Raw genomic sequence first — 15878 nt, forward strand, 5'->3', positions numbered from 1 at the left:
TAGATTGGGTGGGATATCTGGTCTTCATGGACAGGTTGGACCGAAGGGTCTGTTTCCATGCTATACATCTCTATGACTCCATGTCTGAACAGGTTGATTAGTAAATATGTTCTGGCTGAGCCTTGGAGCTCTTGTGGCACAGTGATAGTGTCCCTACTTCTGAGCCAGGAGACCTGTGTTCAAATCCAACTTGCTCCAGAGATGTGCCATACCATCCTTGAACAGGCTGATTAGAAAATATCTTCTGGATGAGCTTTAAAGGCATCTGTATTTCTAACTCGATCATACATCTCTCTGGCAATAAGTGCAAATGAAGTATACAATCAGATGTATAAATGGGGATATTTGTTAAGCTACATGAAGGTCAAAGGCTGCAAAAAAATCACAATGTCCACATGCCCCTGGCACTGAGCATGGTCTGCTTTCAATATTATACACAATGTTAAATGATTAACTGTAATCCAACCCCGGTTCATTCATCCTCTAAGCGAGTATCACTTGCGTTATCCCTGGCCTAACAGGTTCAACAATAGGTAAAAACATTGACTGCAGATGCTGGAAACCAGATTCTGGATTAGTGGTGCTGGAAGAGCACAGCAGTTCAGGCAGCATCCGAGGAGCAGTAAAATCGACGTTTCGGGCAAAAGCCCTTCATTAGGAATAAAGGCACAGAGCCTGAAGGGTGGAGAGATAAGCTAGAGGAGGGTGGGGTGGGGAGAAAGTAGCATAGAGTACAATAGGTGAGTGGGGGAGGGGATGAAGGTGATAGGTCAGGGAGGAGGGTGGAGTAGATAGGTAGAAAAGAAGATAGGCAGGTAGGACAAGTCATGCACTATTCTGTCATGCTCCCTTGGAAGACCCTCTTGGCCAATGTCTTGATCCTTAGCTGCATCTTCATCTGAAGAATTTGCTACCATTCCCTCAGTGTCTTTATCCAAGATATCCTCACTTTGTAAGTTCCAATTCTGATGGTCATAATGATGTGGAATCATTTACTTTACAAGGCTCTACCGGTGCAGTCCACATGTCGAAATCTTATCTTCAGGAGTTCTATAGTCTGTTGCACTAGGGCCTTGGTGGAAGTGTGAGCAGCATTGGTCTGAGGATCTCTGAAAGGTGTCAGCCATGTATGGAGGATGTAGCATTGTCTCTCAACAGCCATGATGTTATGGCCCAAGGACTTTGGAAGGAGGTATCTGCTCCTTCCTCAGTATATACACATCATGCTGATTGCCAGGATATGTAGTGCAGACCGTACTGAATTAAGCACCAATAGACATATATAATTGGAGCATTGTTGGAGTGAAAACCTTTTCTGTTCATGAACTCTGCAGGTTTGTGCTCAGGTCTATGATGTCCTGTAATTGGAGATGGGTCACTGTGCTGGACTTGGATACAGGGGATGTGATGACCACTTTCATTTGGGTCCATGGCCACTGTGTTTGTGTGTGGTCTTGGGGCCACTGTAGTCAGATTGGGGACAGAGTCTGGGCCAGGAGCAGCACTATGGCCTGTGATTTCAGTCCCTGGCTCTAGACTCAGTACATAGACAGTGTGACTGCAAGCGAGATCAGTGACTTTCCCTCAGAGTCTCACCACCTCCAAGGACATGCAAATGACTGAGCACTGAAAAATCAAAGCTTTAGATCCTTAAGATATTTCCTGCATAGATGCATAGGATGTGTCTGTGTGCCAACATGCAAAATGAGCTGGCAGAAACAATCAAGGCCAAAGTGTTGAAGAGTTAAAGTGGTGTGTGAGTTAATCCAAGAGCAGGCACAGTGGTGTGGTGGGGCTGATTATTTGTTGATGCCCGACTTTCGAGAATAATTGGTAGAGGAGAAAGTTGCCCAGGCAACATATAGGACGTTCTTCTTAAGAAGTATTTAGGTGAAAACCAGGATAAGTATTCAGTGAGTTGCAACCATCAGGTGCTCACTTTGGTTTACGTCTTGGGAATTTGAGCCATGTAGAGTCTTGGTAGAGGAGAGGAAAATTGAAAGTGTTATATAAATAAGATAAAGCTAGGGCTTTAATGAAATGTAAATACACAGAAATACAGTAACCTCCAATGGTAAGATTTTGAAGTTGTCATTTGAGGGGTAAATTGAACAAATGTTCTTGATGCCAAGAATCTGAGTTTTTCATTCTCAGTGTACTTTTCCACCTTTTTAGCCATTTTCGTCACATCAGAGGGAAAAATTCCCCCAGTGGCATTGAGTCTAAATCCAGTGTGATGTCAAGATTAATTCGCAAATACCAAGAAATCCATATTTTTAAATCGATGCATGTTTTGTGGAATTCTTAGAGTGGAGTCTTTTTCTTGTTGCTGAGTGTGAATGTTGTGGATGTGTGATACCTCTGCAGAATTATAATGCTCTCTTGGACAAACAAGAAAGTGCCAAACAATGTAAAGAACTTCCTGGCAGGGAGTACAATTTCCCCAAACAGAAGTGATTGAATACTATTTCACTTTATTTCTCATTCAAGAGAAATGAAATAGCATTACTTTTGCAAATACAAAGCAACCCCCATGTGTGAAGCTGTAAAAATAAAACAAACTATATTTGATTATTCCTTGAAGGCACCTCCAATGTATATTATGTAAGTCCTCATCAATTCAAGTGCCAGCTAATTCAACTGATCTCCAGTCAGTCTAAATAGTCCAATGACTACCGCGTACATTAAGAACTCTAGCTGAAAATCTCTGCTCAGCTTTTTCTGTGAAACTAGGGGAACTGCAACATTTGGCAAGGAGTGCCTGAATTTAATTAATAATTAAACCCAAGATCTCAATCCAGAAAGACTGTTCACTATATCCTCAAGCACAATGAAAAAGAATGTATGTGATGTAAGTAAGCCCACCTAATTACAAATACGCCTGGTTATTTTTGTGGACGAACTGTATTCATTACATTCAGTATAATGCTCTCAAGTAGCACACTTATCATGCCTGGATACAATCCGTGGATTACTGTCCTTGTTACCAGATGTTTATAATTATAGTCTGTTCTTGCTGAATCGAAGTGTCACTGGTAGTTTTGGACGTGCGATCTTCTGTAATTCCATTATAATTTTCAATTTTCCGTGGTGTAATGTGTTCCATGGATTCCTTTTACCAAATCCTGCCAGCTGTGCTTTCATGTTGTTTGACACAAATCTGTAAAACATTAGCAGTAATTCTAAAAAATCTTCTCGCTTCGCTCGGTTGGAGTGATTTCTTTACAAGCTCCTTATCTACTGTATTCCACAGTTCTTTTCATATATAAACAGTGATTCTAAACCTTTGAAGATAAAAGATTCAGTACATGCAATTAGATGGCAGCAAAAATGTTTCTCATCAAGAATTTTTTTATTCCTCTCGTTGGAATTAAAATTATTCCATACCAATTGAAATGATAACTTACCAAATTTTAAAAAGCTAGTCTTTTCATTGCAATTTACATCTCAATCAATTGCTCCATTCCAATTTGTGCAAAGCAAACTTTCTAATGTATTTAGTCAGGAAGTCACTGTTAATCAGGCAAATAAACAATTTCTTATTTAAAATGATTATTTAAAGCAGTCTTACTGGATAGAGTCCTAGTTATACAGCACGGAAACAGACCATTTGGTCCAACTCGTCCATATCGACCACAAATCCCAATCTGACCTAATCCCAGTTACCAGCATTTCACCCATATCCCATTAAACCCTTCCTATTCGTGCACCCATCCAGATGCCTTTTAAATGTTGTAATTGTACCAGCCTCCACCGTCTGTTCTGGGAACTTGTTCCATACACACATCACACTCTGTGTGAAAATGTTGACCCTCAGGCCCCTTTTAAATCTTTCTTCTCTCACCTTTAACCTATGCCCTCTAGTTTTGGGCTCCCAAACCCAGAGGCCTAGCCACTGATACTTTCATCCAATGAAATAATTTTTTTAAAAACTGTATTCTAAAATCTAGATTTTTAAAAATAAAAAGATGTTGCAATACTATTCTGCAGAATTTTAAAAGCAGAAGTACATTTTCACATTCAGTCATTAGTTTGTAATATCTGACATAGACAGTGTATTTACATGAGGGCTTCTGATCATAACTCTGGCTGGACTAACAGCAGCCATCAGAAAAAGACAAAACATCTCCGTGTGCCAATAACTTTCACCCTACTTTGTCAACAATATTATCCCTGCCTCCCCACCTCTGCAGTGAGAACAATATAGTGAAGTAGACAGAGCCAGTAGCATGGCCTCTTTGTCTCAGGACCCTTGGTTTCCCTCACTTATTTATCAGTCTGGATAATAGTGTAGACCACTATGTCCAAGGAGTTAAGGCATGCTACAATATGGATTGGCACAAACAGGTCCCAAAAATGAGGAAGAGGAAAAGATTAAACATACAACAGAGACCGCCACCAAAGAAACAGTGGACACTCTCCACATTTCCTGGCTACACTGGGTATATCAATACGAGAGAAGCACCCACAATGACACAGTCTCCCCTTTATAAATTAGGTTGAAAATCACACAATACCAGGTTATAGTTCAACAGGTTTATTTGGAAGTATAAGCTTTTGGACCGCTACTTCTTCATCAGGTAGCAACTTTGTCCACCCCAGTCCAGCACCAGCACCTTTATAAATTAGACCCTCTCGTTGACCCCGGAAGCTCAGGAATGTCCTGCAGCTTTCCAGGGCTTTGATGTTTCTGATTTAAACTCTCTCCCAAAACAAACTGCTCCATAATAAGATTAGTGACGCTATTCATCATTACTTCCATCAATATGTTGTCAGCTTCATCTGCAGTTTTCCAGGAAAACTGATCAGCAGTGAGGGTATGTTATGAATTTATTTTGCTTTGTGATTATTTCCAGAATTTTGCTGCACAAGATTTAGATCTAAAAATCTCGGACTTCAATTTTGTTTATTTTAGAACTTTATTTCCTCTTAAGTAGGCTGTTATAGATTCACAGAGCACAGAAGAGGTCCTTCAGCCAACAAAGCCCTCTAGTAACAAATCCAACTAGCTATCCTCTGATAATGTTTGCATTCTTTAACTTTATCTATCTTTTCTTCTGAATATTCAGTTATGTATCAGCTGTTCATTATTTCATGGCTTTATTGCAAATGGCACTTAAAGGGCAGGGCAGATTTCCCTGGTATTTTGGTCAATACTTATGTCTCAGCCAACATCACCAAATTATACAATCATTATTACACACCATAACAGTTAATGAGAGCTTACTGTGGACGACTTGGCTTCCACATTTCCTACCTCTTAGCTACAACACAATAAGTGACTGCATTTTTGATGGACTTCATTGGATTTGAGCATTGTGGAAAAACTAAAGGCCAGAATTCCATTCTGCAACTTATTCTCAATTAATATCCAATAAAACATTTTTATTCAGGAAATTGCAGGTTCCAGCAGGGGCTGTAACAAATTGCAGGAGCTGACATATGATAAAATATCACACCACTGTTTTGAAATCCTGCCAGTGTTTTGTTCTCTTATCCAACTGGCTATTCTCTCTCTGTTAGCTCAAACTGCGCATGCTCTGATAACATTTGCACTTTTTAAGTTAACCTATCTTCTTCTTTTTGAATAATCAACTGTTCATCATTTTATGACTTTATTCCAACACAGATTACTAGACCAATTGGGAATAGGAACTATGGTAGATTTTTCACAATCCCAAGCCAGGAACACTAACAAAATATTATTCATCCCAGAAGCATGGCATTCCAACTGGAACTCTATAAATAAACAAATTGATTTGGATCCCATTTACCATCCCCTGAGGGAAAAAAATCCCAGGAAATGACATCACCAAAGGAAATGATGCCATCACAGGAAATAACATAATCAATTCAAGGAAACCTAAACACACAAATAGAAAGTGGGTCATGCCACCAGCGCTTTATCCGGAGGTTCACTGAAAACATTACCTAGTTGGGTGACAAACCTTCTGAAAATGAACCTTCTAGCTTTATTTCCATGAAAAATAACTGAGATTTATTGTAGGGCTATAGGGAACAACTGGGGAAGTGGTACTAATCTGATAGATTTTCCACCGAGCTGGCACAAGCACAATAAGCCAACTGTCCTTTCTCCGAAGGAAAGATCCCATGATTTGATCAGATATGGAAAAAATTGGATCCACTTACCAGGGTTACTATTTGTACTACATCTTCTTTTCCAAAAGTAGAATATTAACCAATAAAGTATTGTTCTGGAAATGAAACCTGGTATGCTAAGGATGAGAAATGGTTGTTTCACTAGCACCCTTTTAAAAAAACTTGGTCTTATCTCCGTCTTAGGTGATAAAATCAGACTTACTTGTGCCTTGTAGATATTGGACAATTCCTGAAGAAGGGCTTATGCCCGAAACGACGATTCTCCTGCTCCTTGGATGCTGCCTGACCTGCTGCGCTTTTCCAACAACACATTTTTCAGCTGTTGGACAAACAATGGGAAGACAGGGAGGTGAGTTACTTGCCACAGAATTTTTAGCCTCCTGTAGCCACAGTATTTATATGACTTATCTAACCAGTTTCTGGTCAATGTTAGCCCCAGGATATTGAAAATGGGGGAGTCAGGAATGGTGATACCTTTGAATGTCAAGCTCTGACAGTTGATTCTATTTTGTAGGAGATAGTCATTGTTTGTTGCTATTGGGGCAGGAATGTTGGGGGCAGCAATTTATCAGCCCATGTCTGGATCATGTCCAGGTCTTGCTACACATGGGCACAAACTGCATCAATATCTTTTAGGGCTTCCAAACCCATACCAGCACGAGGGTGGTGAGGCAAATATATCTTTTGGGTTCACAATAATGGCCTTGACCTCAGAAGATCTTTGTGCTGTGCTCATGCTTAAGGCATTCCCAAATGCAGAAAATGTTTCCCTCGAAAACAACACAGGGGTGGGAAGGAACTGCAAATTAGAATTTTCGGCCAAAGTCCTAATTTGTTTTAATTCTCAGCTCATTCTCACCTCCATGGGAGATGGCAGCACTGTTCACATGTGACACAAGGGTACAAATAAATGTTTCTGTGGCTGACAATGAGACATCAGAATGGTGTGTTGTCTCCTTTGGTGCCAGGGTCAAGAATGTCTTGGAGAAGGTGCAGAATATTCTCAAAGGGGAGAGTGACCAGCAGGAGGTCATTGTAAATGTTGATACCAATGACCTAGAAAGAGAAAGGGATGAAGTTCTGAAGAGAGATTATAAGAAATTAGGCAGGAGGATAAAAAGCATGTCCTTAAGGGTGGTAATAATTGGATTACTCCTGGTGCTATGTGCTAGTGAAAGTAGGAATGAGAGGATAGAGCAGATGAATGCATGGCTGAGGAGATGGTACAGGGGGCAGGGATTTGCATTTTTGGGTCATTGGAATCTCTTGCCAGTAATATTTGGGAGGCTTTAAACTAGCATAGGGTGGTTGGGGGCAGGGGGTAGTAGTTTGGGGTGGAACCCAAACAGATAGTGAGAAAAGAGCTGAGTCTGAGGCTGGTACAGTTGAAAAAAGGAGCAAATCAAATAGTCAAGGAAGGCAAGAGCAAGGCAAAGAATAAGATAAGACTGATAAATTAAACTGCATTTATTTCAATGCAAGAAGCCTGACAGGTAAGATAGATGAACTCAGGGCATGGTTGGGAACATGGGACTGGGAAATCATAGCCATTACAGAAACATGGCTCAGGGAAGGGTAGGACTGGCAGCTTAATGTTCCTTGGTACAGATGCTATAGGAAGGATGGAAAGGGTGGCAAGACAGGAAGGGGAGTGGCGTTTTTGGTTAGGGATAACATTATGACTATACTTAGGGAGGATATTCCTGGGAGTATGTCCAATGTAGTTATTTGGGTGCAACCGAGAAATAAGAAAGAGATGATTATCTTATTGGGATTGTACTATAGGCCTCCCAATAGTCAGTGGGAATTTGAGAAGCAAATTTCTAAGGGGATCTCAGACATCTGGAAAAACAATAGAGTTATAATGGTCGGAGATTTTAACTTTCCAACCACAGACGAGAACTGCTATGGTGTTAAGGACTTTGATGGAGAGGGATTTATTAAGTGTGTACAAGAAAACTTTCTTATTCAGTATGTGGAAGGAGGACAACTTAAACCTCTCTTGGAAAATAAGGCAGGGTAAGTAATTGAGGTGTCAGTGGGGAAGCACTTTGTGGCCAGTGATCATAATTCTATTAGTTTTAAAACAGTTATGGAAAAGGATAGACTTGATCTAAAAGCTAAAGTTCTAAATTGGAGTAAGCTCAATTGTAATGGCATTGGCAAGATCTTTCAAAGTTGATTGGGAGAGGCTGTTCGCAGGTAAAGCGATCTTTGAAAAGTGGGAGCCCCTTTAAAAATGAGATAATAGAAGTTCAAAGGCTTGTTCTGTTCGTGTGAAGGGCAAGGCTGGTAGGTGTAGGGAATGTTGGGTGACTAGAGAAATTGAAGCTCTGGTCAAGAAAACGCAGGATCATATTGGCAGGAATAGACAGTTGGGATCAAGTGAATCCCGAGAGGATTGTAAGCTCAGTAGGAGTATACTCAAGAGGAAATCAGGAAGACAAAAATGAGACATGAGATAGTTTTGGCAAATAGGGTTAAGGAGAATCCAATGATATTCTCCAAATACATTAAAGACAAAAGGAAGATTGTCCATGTGTGGATTTGCAGGAGATGGGTGAGATATTAAATGAGTATTTACTGTCGGAGAGGAATACGGAAGATAGAGAACTTGGATAATTTATAGTGATACCTTGAAAAGTGTCCACATTATAGAGGAGCTGATGTTGGACATCTTAAAATGCATAAAGTTCGATAAATTCACAGGACCAGATCAGGTGTATCCCAGAACTTTGTGGAAAGCAAGGGAAGTGATTGCTAGGCCCCTTGCTGGGATATTTATATCATTGAAAGCCATAGGTGAGGTGTCGCAAGACTGGAAGTTGGCTAATATGTTATGATTGTTTAAGAAAGATAGTAAGGAAAAGCCATGAAACTACAGGTTAGTGAGCTGGATGTCAGTCGTGTCAAGTTGTTGGAGGGGATTCTGCGGGATGGGATTTACATGTATTTGTAAAGGAAGAGCTGAATAGGGATATTCAACATTGCTTTGTGCATGGGAAATCATGTCTCACTGAGATTTTTGAACAAGTGACAAAGAAGGCTAATGAAGGCAGGACAGTGGACGTTATCTTATATGGAGTCAAGAGTGTGGTGCTGGAAAAGCGCAGCAGGTCAGGCAGCATCCAAGGAGCAGGAAAATCGATATTTCGGGCAAAAGCCTGATGATGGGCTTTTGCCCGAAATGTCGATTTTCCTGCTCCTTGGATGCTGCCTGACCTGCTGTGCTTTTCCAGCACCACACTCCTGACTCTAATCTCCAGCATCTGCAGTACCCACTTTCGCCAAATTGTCTATATGGACTTTAGCCAAGCAGTCAACAAGACTGGTTAGCGAGGTTAGATCACATGGAATCCAGGGAGAGGTAGCCATATGGATGCAAAATTGGCTTGAAGGTAGGAGACAGAGGGTGGTGGTGGTTATTTTTCAGACTGGAGGCCTGTGATCAGCACTGTGCTGGATACACTGCTTTTTATCATTTATATTACTGTGGGGAAAAAAAATCACCAGTCTTGGAGTCAGAATCAGGATTCAGTGACAGAGTTTATTGTATAAAGAAACCGGAGCTCCAGAGACAGAGAGAGACATCCGCCAACATGGCTGTCAGCTGTGAGCCTTCTCTCACCCTCGGAGCACGTGTTTTATACATTTCATGGTATAATTGTCCAGATATCGAGTCTTTGTTTCAACAGCATGGTTTTTTTACAGAAAATATCACAGAGTCATTGTCAGTTTCAGCAGCTACGCAGAAGTTCATTGCTGCAATAATTGGTCGTGATTGTTCTTCCTGAGAAGGAAGATCGTTTCCATTACTGCAAATCGAAAGTATTAACACTTGTATACAAGCAGTCTCAGATAGTTAACATTTCTACTGAAGGTGGTGGTTGGACTCAGACAGTTTGGCGGGCAGTAGATGTACTGATATGTATCCACTCCCCCACCCGCCTTAAACTAATTCTCTATGCTCTGTGTCCATTGTGCTGGTATCCTGTTGGCCTCAGGCAGTGTTTGTGTATGCTTCGTTGTACTTTTCCATGTAATGGCTTAGCGGCCATCTTGTGTGCTAAGTGACCAATTTATGGCTCAGCAGCCATTTTGTGTCTGTGTGCCCATGTCGGCATGCCCTGGAACTCCCAATTCAATATAAATGATTTGGATGTGAATATAGGAAGTATGGTTAGTAAGTTTGCAGATGACACCAAAATTGGTGATGTAGTGGAAAATGAAGAAAGTTATTTCAGAATACAATGGGACTTTGATCAGATGGGCTCATGAGTTGAGGAGTGGCAGGTGGAAATTAATTTAGATAAATGTGAGGTATTGCGTTTTAGTAAGGCAAATCAGGGCATGGTCTTAATGGTACGGTCCTGGGGAATGTTACCAAAAAAAACAACTTTGGAGTTCACAGTTCTTTGTAGATGAAGTCACAGGTAGAAAAAATAGTGAAGATAGTTGAGTATATGAGTTAGGATGTCATGTTGCAAGTGTACAACACAATGGTTGCACCGCTTTTGGAATAGAGTCGTAGAGCCATAGAGTTGTACAGCACGGAAACAGACCCTTCGGTCCAACCTGTCCATGCTGACCAGATATCCCAACCCAATCTAGTCCCAAATCATGAAGGGCATAGATATAGTGAATAGCCAAGGTCTTTTTCCCAGGATGGGGGTGTCCAAAACTATAGGGCTTAGCTTCAAGTTGAGTGGGGAAAGGTTTAAAAGGGACCTAAGGGGCAACTTTTTCACCTAGGGGGTGGAGTATGGAATGAGCTGTCATTGGAAGTGGTGGAGACTGCTAAAATTACAACATCTAAAAGGCATCTGGATGGGTATATGAATAGGAAGCATTTAGAGGGATATGGGCCAAATGCTGGCAAATGGGACTAGATTAATTAGATATCTGGTCAGCCTTGACTAGTTTGACTTAAAGGTCTCATTCCATGCTGGACACCTCTATAACTCAATGCAACGTCCCCATGATAATGGGGGGTGAGCGGAATTGTAGTGAATTTAACGATGGGTATATGAATAGGAAGCATTTAGAGGGATATGGGCCAAATGCTGGCAAATGGGACTAGATTAATTAGATATCTGGTCAGCATTGACTAGTTTGACTTAAAGGTCTCATTCCATGCTGGACACCTCTATAACTCAATGCAATGTCCCCATGATAATGGGGGGTGAGCGGAATTGTAGTGAATTTAACATCAAATGGAAGCAATTTACCGGTTCTTAAAAAGACATACCAGGCTCGAAACGTTAACCCGGTTTCTCTTTCCACAGATGCTGCCAGTTTCCCCAGCATTCTCCGTGCTTATTTAAAAGCAAAACACCGTGGATGCTGGAAAACTGAAATAAAAACAGAAAGTGCTGGAGAAACACTACGTGTAGCAGCATTTGTGGAGAGAGAAACAAAGTTAACGTTTCGACTCCAATATGTGATTTTTAACTTTGTACACCCCAGTCCAACACCGGCATCTCCAAATCATGACTATTCAGGACTGAGAAGTCATATTAACTCTGTCTAGCCACACAAACTGCAAGAGTTTCTCTCACACTTCCGGACTTTAAAAAAAAACCTTCATCTGAGAGTCTGCTTGGGTTTGGGAGCTGCAAGGAGATTCTCCTGATCACCCGCCACAGTTTGTTTGTCGAGCATCCAGGACTGCAGGAGGCAGCACCGGACATGCCGTTAGCAAATCTGCCGAACATTGACAGCTGGGAGGTACCTCCTGAGCTTTCAGGAACTTCTTGGCAAACGGTGAGCCTGTGACTGTACAGGACAGTTGTTATTTTTTTCACGTTGCATTTGCCGAGGATAACCTTTGGCGTTCTCAGTGCGATGTCTGAAGTGATCAGATAGCCCATGGGATGGTCGCTGAAGTAAATGGAATGTTGACCCAGATTGAGAGACAAATGGATACTTTGTGAATTGTAACAACTTTGTGACCAGCAGCGGGTAATTTTCCCAGTGCTACTCTGAAACTGTTACTGTTACAATAACTATTGTATCCTTTACACAGGACTGCATTCTTAGTTCTCGCCTTATGCAGTCTATACATTTGTTTCGTGAAAACGGCAAAGGCTGTAAATGTCTTAACTTTTGGAACAGTTGCGCGGACTTTGGTGGTTTTAAACAGCAGGATTTGGAGTTGAACAATGTTTTCGTCCTACTTTCCTACCCATAGATAAAGTGCTCCGTTGGATTCAATCGGTCTGATACAGCCAACAACTAGACTGCTGTTGTAGTCGCTGGCTGTCCCGTCACCTTATTGTAGGTTCAAATATGACGTTCAGGCGTGGAAAAGCTCGTGCCTGGATCTCAAAATTGCACGTTCACCCGCCCCCACTATTGTAAGTCTTCCTTCTGATTGTCTTCCATGGACTCAATTGTAATGCTTAGATCCCTTAAGTCAGAAGGTTCATTCCTGAGGTTTAGTGTTGCATTTGTGTAGCGCTTTCTGTGCCCCTTTTGTCATCTCAAAGGACTGTACAACCAACGAAGTGCGTTTTGAAAATCTGTAATCGCTGTTGTAATGTAGGAAATACGGTAACATGCTTACAGCAAACTCTCACCATAGTATGATAATAACCAGTTACTATAGATCAGTAGTGTCGATGAAGAATAAACATTGGGCAATACTCCTTCAGATTAGTGTCATGTTTTTTTGAACATCAATCGGAGCCGGCAGAGGTTCCTCCGTTGAATGTATCGTCCAAAAGGCTGCACCTCTGGCAGTACCCAGGTCCCTCAGCACTGAAGTATCAGATTTGATTTTTGTGCGCTGGCCCTGAAGTGGCATTTGAACCTGGAACACTGACTCAGGCAACTGGGAAGGACACTCGAGCACAAATATCTGTGCTAATGCTCCAGTGCAGTACTGAGGAATGTCAGAGATGCCATTTTCAAATGTGGATGTTAAACTGAAGTTTAGATCAGAGTGGTGCTGGAAAAGCACAGTAGGTCAGGCAACATCTGAGCAGCAGGAAAATCGACGTTTTGGGCAAAAGTCCTTCATCAGGATGTTAAACTGAAGTCCAGTTTCCCTTTACAGTTTGATGTATAGTGTCCCAAGGCATTGTATTGAAGAAAAGCAGAAGACCCTTCCCTGAGATCTTGGTCAAACTTATCCCTCAAATTGACATTACAAGATGAGCAGGTTATCTGGTTATTGTATTACTGTGGATAACATAGTGCCATAAAAATCTTCCTGTTTTTCTGCCTGGGTGTCATGTTCATGGATAATGCTACTGCGTGCATATGCACAGATTTTGGAGTGTTGTTTTCCAAGTTACAGATTGCAGCAAAGGACCATTTATTTTAAAAATATAAAGGTCACCAGAGCTAAAGAAAAAAAAATTATTTGGGAAGAGTCCTTGCGACTAGCCTTCATAGCGTTGACGATATTTGGATATTTTATGAATTGTACTTGCTGTGTTTTTATACACCCTGTGTATTTTACAGCTATTTGACTAGTTCAGATTTCCCTTCAGGGCTACCTTCCTTACTATTTTAAAAAGTGTTTAGTAATTTAATTTGTATCTGTTACTTGATGCACTGTGGCTTACATTTTAAAAGCTCTTGAAACAGTTTTTTTTATATTAACTCATGTCAAAACTCAGCTCCTGATCCTCATTGCTGTTGGCATATCAGTATAAGTCCAGCTGCATGGTACACTGCACCTCCTTTTTGAAAGCAACCTCTTCTTTCCTCCATAGGGTACCAGATCTAGAATTAATCACTAAGATTTATAATCACTCACTAAGATCTGAAGCAGAAATGACATGGGCTATAATTCACAGAACATAGAACGCAGATCAGTACAGCACAAGAACAGGTCTACTGTTTGTGCCAACCGTGACATCATTCTAATTCGTGCCCTGGCAGCACGTTCTAGGCACCCTCTGCATAAAAAGAACTTTCCTCACACATCTCCTTTAAACGTTTCCCATCTTACTTTAAACCTCTTACCCCAAGCATTTGATATTTCCACCTGGATAAAAGACTCTCGCTATCCATACCTCTCATAATTTTATATACTTATATCAGGTCGTCCCTCAGTCTCCAGTGCTTTTGTGAAAACATTCCAAGTATGTCCAGCCTCTCTCTATAGCTAATGCACTCAATCCAGGCAATGTCTTGGTAAACCTCTTTTTTTGAACCCTCTAAGGCTTCCACATACTTCCTATAGTGTGGCAACCAAAACTGCACACTGTACTCCAAATGTGGCGTAACTGCAGTCTTATACAATACTGTTGATTACAGCTCATTTCAAAATTAACTTGGAAGTCCTTCTTCCCCCTTTTAGTATTTGTGCTAGAGTACAGGGCAATGGTTACAATATTGTGCTTTAAGACCATAACAAATAGAAACAGAAGTAGATCATTTGGCCTCTAGATTCTGCTGAACCATTTAATACAATCCTGGCTGATTGTCCACATTCTTAACCTCTCCTCCTATCTCTTGATTCCCTGAGAGATTAAATCCCTGTTTATCAGCTTACAATGATGGAGTATCTTTAACTCCCTTCAGTTGACCATTCTAAAGGTTTACAACCCTCTGAGTGAAGAGATGTGTTGCTGAAGTGTTTTTGCGCTCATCAGGACAAACACAAGAGTGCCAACTTCCAATTGATCACAACAGTTTCTACTATAGGAGGAAGTGGTACCGATTGGTTAACAAATTGACTTGTGTTGAGGCATTGCCACGGAGAAAACAACAGGAGTGATAGGCTCCCTAAGCTCCGGTAAAAACAATGACTGCAGATGCTAGAAACCAGATTCTGGATTAGTGGTGTTGGAAGAGCACAGCAGTTCAGGCAGCATCCCCGGATGAAGAAAAGGCAATGCATGAACATATTCCTTCTTTGTGTAGAGAATGAGCCCCTTCGAATGCATGCCCCTGCAGGAGAGTGTACATAAGTCTCCATATTAATTATTTTAAATTGGCTGTTAGTGTAGCTATTACTACACACACGGAAGTTCAGTAAGTACTGCCCAATTGCAGAATCACAGTTAACAGATATTTTGCTCTGCAAGCATAGGTTGCACTGTACCAACTACGAACAATTGAAGGAACATGTGGTTTGATTTGATCAACCGATCACTGGGACATATGTTAAAGTACAGATTTGAGACAGCCCAGGGAATCCCTTGTGGATGCAGACCTGTAAGCTTCTCTCTTGGTTCGTCCCGGAGATCATACTCTTTGGAAGTCTGGAATAAAAACCTCTTACAGACAGTTTTGTTTAATTTTAGTCATCCTCTTTATTCACTGTTATAACATAGCACTGATAGCTATAAGCTAAATTAACTAGGTTCTAATAACCTAGGAGAGTAGGGTACCAACTCTTCAAGTGCCCTAGCAGGCTACGCCGACGTACTGATAGGAAGTGGCTTCCTTTATACAAAAGTTTACAAGAACATTGCGTGTTCTTAATTAGACAGATAATAGTGAAAGACAATAATTCGGAAGGTCTGTGTGTGCTTGACTGATCACTTCTGCAGGCCGAGAGCTATCCATCAGATGGGAAAAAGAAATCCAGCCGAGTTAGGCGTCTGCGGCGAGATAAGTTCCTATAAAGAAGTACCAGTCTACATGAAGTGGGAAATGTCATAAGGTAACCTTGCACAGCTCGGATGTCTGATATCATTGTTTTATGGAATGGCTCCTTAGCAAGGAGGGCAAATTTTTGACGATAAAATGGGTTCCCGACAGATTGTGTCAGAATCTCTTCAATGTTAGGTTTGGAATAA

General features: G+C 41.1%; 1 protein-coding gene across 6 annotated transcripts in view; it reads left to right on the forward strand.

Annotated features, from left to right (window-relative positions):
- The first annotated feature begins 6418 nt into the window (after positions 1–6418).
- Positions 6419–15878, forward strand: part of si:dkey-3d4.3 (RING finger protein B) — a 66324-nt gene continuing 56864 nt past the window's right edge. For 3 of the 6 annotated variants that reach the window (XM_043694214.1, XM_043694218.1, XM_043694219.1), the window contains exon 1: positions 11564–12081. The gene's annotated coding sequence lies outside the window, so the exon portion shown is untranslated. Of the gene's footprint in view, positions 6470–11563; positions 12082–15629; positions 15743–15878 lie in introns of those variants that run through there. The other 3 variants (XM_043694215.1, XM_043694216.1, XM_043694217.1) reach the window with 3 other exon arrangements.

The sequence above is a fragment of the Chiloscyllium plagiosum genome, chromosome 7 (genome assembly GCF_004010195.1).
Source record: "Chiloscyllium plagiosum isolate BGI_BamShark_2017 chromosome 7, ASM401019v2, whole genome shotgun sequence".
Taxonomy (NCBI): Eukaryota; Metazoa; Chordata; class Chondrichthyes; order Orectolobiformes; family Hemiscylliidae; genus Chiloscyllium; species Chiloscyllium plagiosum.